Source organism: Montipora capricornis, chromosome 14, assembly GCF_036669925.1.
Source record: "Montipora capricornis isolate CH-2021 chromosome 14, ASM3666992v2, whole genome shotgun sequence".
Lineage (NCBI taxonomy): Eukaryota > Metazoa > Cnidaria > Anthozoa > Scleractinia > Acroporidae > Montipora > Montipora capricornis.
Window position 1 is genome coordinate 23015910 of NC_090896.1, and position 4581 is coordinate 23020490.

General features: G+C 38.9%; 1 pseudogene; it reads right to left on the reverse strand.

Moving 5' to 3' along the window:
• Nucleotides 1-2064: 2064 nt before the first annotated feature.
• LOC138031709 (uncharacterized) lies at nt 2065-4328 on the reverse strand (annotated as a pseudogene).
• Between the last annotated feature and the right edge of the window lie 253 nt (nt 4329-4581).

Genomic DNA, 4581 nt, shown 5'->3' on the forward strand with positions numbered 1-4581 from the left:
TGAAGATATGCGCTGAAAATGTCTTCTACCGCTCATTCTTCGAATGACTCGAATGCTGAATGCTTTTCATACAACGAGATTGGAACCTGGAGGGTGGAAGCATTGAAGGAGTATCTCTCCGAATACAAGATTTAAGAGTTTCTGGAAGAAAAGAGGAGTTGGTTGCCTGTGTTTTTCCTGCTGCCGAACAAAATTTACCTGTTTGTATGGATGCTGATGCTCGTGTGGTTCAAACACAACGCGAAAAAGAAAGTCTTCTTACCACACCTGAGGGCATTTTACCCGACCCTTCAACTCTACAAAATGGCTGGCTAGGTGTACGTAACGGCATGACTGAGTGGCCACCTATCCTTCTAAGCGATATTACTCCCGATATCATTAAGGACCATCCTGGAAATGACATCTCATTGCAAAAACGCGTACTAAATGAGTACAAAGAGGGAAAAGCATACTGCTTGTATTCTGCTCGCTGGTTAAAGGAAATTTACATGCATCCTGTTAATGATAGCTGCAAGTGCTGTTTCCTAAAAGCAAATTATTGTACGCCTTCAATGAAAATAAGTAATGTACCACACACTGTGTGGATATGTGCCAGAAAGAAGTCAGGAGAGGTCCATAGTGCCTTCTGCACCTGCACAGCTGGGTAAGAACGTTAAGCTTACCACCTTTTCATATAGCCATTTGAGATAATTACAGGACTTTGTTTTGTTTTGTTTCATATTCAGTTTGTAGTTTTTTAATAATCAGCACTGTAAGTGAATCATCCCAATTTCATAGTATTCTTATTACTAAAGAAACAAGGTAACTCTCTGTTTGTTTAGACTTGGAGGTTCTTTTGTCCACATCACAGCAACGTTCTTTCACATTGAGTCAGCAGTGAGAGGTGGCTGTACAAATCCTGCTTCAAAAGTGTGCACTTGGAATGTACCTGCTCAAAAGACAATTAATTGTTCAGCCTGTTCGAGCCAAGGAAATGAATTTCAAAGCATCCAAATTTAACAAAGACATGGAAACTCTACTTTAAAGCATCACTTTCATGCAGCATATTTTTTTTGTCATTATTTGCCTTTATCATATTGCTGTGATACTGTTATGTATGATGATCCCCCCTCTCTTTTTCATTCTGTGACTGCATACCACACCCTATGAAGCATTTTTAATGGACATTTTGTTTTTCTTTTCCAGTGCCATCAAGACCTGCTGTGTCTACAAGAAGAAGGCTGTTTACACCATTGAAAAAAAGGACAGTGACTCTCAAGGGGATGATCGCAGGCACATTTTTGATGAACTTAAGGCAATAATCCCAAATGGTTGTTTTACTTCTTTTTATGAGAGAGCAAGTAAAACAGATGCACCAATGGAAGCTGCTGCTAATGATAACCTAATAATTCAATTGGCAGCAACATGCAAAACAGTGGAAGAGTTTTTATCACAAATGCCTGTCCTTACAGATTTGCAGGTTCTGCAGATAGAAATTGAAACACGTGGTCAAGCAACTGATCAAACTTGGGTCAGTCAATGCAGAGGCAGAACCACAGCATCTAACTTCTACTCTGTTTTTACAAGGGTCAATACCATCAAGGCTAACCCTGCTAAAGACCATAAAGTAGAGTCCCTCTTAAGAAAGCTAATGGGTTGTGATGTAATAAAAGAAAATATCCCTGCCCTTAACTATGGTAAAGAATATGAGCCCATTGCAAGAGAAAAGTATGCAGCTTTAATGAATTGCAACCACAAAGAATTTACAGTCACAGAAAGTGGGCAATTTGTAGATTCAACAAGGCCATATCTCGGGGCATCTTCAGATTTACTTGTTTATTGCACTTGCTGTGGAGCAGGATTGTCAGAAATAAAATGCCCTCTCTCAATAGCTGATGAAATTCCTTCAGCTGCAAAGTTACCATACCTTGTGGAATGTGACAATGTCACCTCACTGAAAAAGGATCATGCAAATTATGCACAAATACAAGGGCAGCTAGCTTTGTCAAAATGAAAATACTGCGATTTTGTTTTGTTCACACAAGTTGGTTACTTCATGCAACGGATTTATTTTGATAACAGTTATTAGGAGAAGTTGGTAAGCAACTTGGAGTGTTTTTTTAACATATTTGTAGCCTCAAAACTTTTATCAGACGAATCATTGTAGTTCTGTAAGTAACGTAAATGTTCATCAGTTAATGAAAGCTGGTATCTGCACAAGTACGTCAAGTGTGTATTTATTTCATCTTGGTTGCAAAGCTTTGGATACAGGTTGCACAATGCTGCACAGATATTAACAATGTCGTCAAATTTATCTAAGAGTAAGATTGGCATTTTATGCCTTAAAATTCTGAAGGTCTTGAGGTGGCGAATTGCCTGCTCAACAATATTTTGCAAGTTTGCAATCTCTTTTTTTTTAACCACATTTTGCTTTGCATTTGTTCACTAACCCTTTCCCCTGGTGGTATGTGCAGTAGAGCATGCCTAATTAAAAGGTCTTAAGCAATAGTCAACACCTTGTCAACCATAACTTCATCCCCGTTCTCCAAAATGTCATAAAATCCTGACTGTCGTGTGATGGCAACATCTGATGCCCGACCAATCCAAGCTTCTGATACAAAATTGAAGGAACCACATGGCATTACACAGACAAGGACTTTGAGTGTGTGATGATGTTTTGTAATCTGACCATGTGGCAGCTTTTATCTTAGGGTCTTTTGGAGTTTCAATGAACATTTCTGTGCAATCAATGATTTGTCTCACATTCTTGTACTTGCTATTATTGAACTTTTTGGGTAAATGGTGCAAAGCAACATCTTTAAATGGATTGTAGATAAGGCACTTCAACTCTTTAGCCAAGAATTGTACCCATGTATTTATAACCTTACTTTCAGTTGTCTCGGATACCCCAAAACGAACGGCTAGATCAGCATTCAAAGAACCTAGTCTAAGTTTCATTAGTGTCATTACATGTTCATCTTTCACAGACATTAGCCTACTGGGACCAGACTTTTTTGGTGTCGATGAAAAGTTTCTAGGATTTGTCGACAAATGCTTTTTGGGACCTTGCCAGTACTTTATTTTTGGGGCCTTTTTCGAAAGCAATTTAAACAACACTTCAAAGGCAGCCCTGCTAGGTACCCCGAGGTAGGTTTTCACTTTTTTGTCAGTATTTAAAACTTTTGCACTAAAAATCCTCCATAATGCAGCTTCACTTCTTTCTTTTTCTACCAACTTCCTTAGACGTTCTAGTTCCTTGTCTTTTGCAGATACAATATTTAGGCATTCTTCATTCTTACAAAGGTCACTCTCAGAGTCCACCCTACCTCCCACAGGATCATTGCTACTGATATGATTACGGGTACCAATTGCACAAGAGCTACATGTATCGTTAGTTTCACTAGCATTATGCACTTAAATGTTTGCTGCATTGTCCTCTCCCTTTTGAGGAAGTGGAGCTCCCAATGGTTCTGTACAGGTGCTTGAAGGAACTCAGAATTACTGCGTTCAAGGCAAATGTTCTTCCTAGCAACAGGTTGTTTTCCCTCTCTCACTGATGGTTGCTTTCTCGGAACTTTAGTGCTTGAAATGTCTTTGTATCCTAAATTTATCGTTGGATTTGGGTTTTGACTTGTAGGTCGTCCATCTGGGAAATGCTTACTACACACTCTTGAAGCACTTTTAGGTTGCCAGTTTTTGCCCTTTTCATCTTTTCTGTTGTTCAGTTTGATCCACTGTTGTCTTCTTTCACTACTTTGTAAATCAGTTGGAAAGGGAAAGGAGGAGTACAGTCAAAAATGCTTCTACCTTGACTGCACTCATGGACTGGTTACGGTTAGCCTTGCGCCACTGTTGCCACAGCTGAACACTGCACAATTCCTGTGTTCGGACATAAAAGGAGTTCTGTGCACATTTCAAAGAACAAAGCCACAATTTAATGGCCTTGACAAAAACTTCAACTTAAGCTTATAATTATTGTAGCGCCGTATGAATGGATGTAAAATCTATTGTCTTAACATATTAATTGTAAGTTGTTACTGGTAAATTTATTCATAAAAATAGTATAAGTTCCGGTCCATGTGTAATTGTTAGTCTTGCCAGAAGCAGTTGACATGTTGTTTTTGCGAACAGGATAACATCGGACTCGTTGAAATTTAGAACTTTTTACCACAGTTTTGTAAGTATTTGTCTTGTTCGTTTGTCTATTTTTAGCCTCACAATTCATGTAAACTTCATTTGTAACTTTGTATTTATTGTAAATGCTATTTATCCTTTCAGTTGAATCGTCTATGATCTAGTAACAACGAATTCAAGCTGTGGCGACTAGTCAGTAAGTATTACGGCCACATGTCTTTCCAAGATCAGGAAGGTGTAAGTCTGTGCAGTATGGCATCTATCACCCACGAATTAATGCAGAAATTGAAAACTCCGCGGTCAGGCTACAAGGGACACGTAATCCGAATTGAAAGAGAGATTGAGATCTCGATGACTGCTGGAGAATTTGAAGCTGTTCGTGGTAAGCTGGCTAATTTGGAATCGGCATTTATTAACTATGGATGAGCACATGATGCTTACCTTCGTCGCCTGGACGACCCAGAAGAA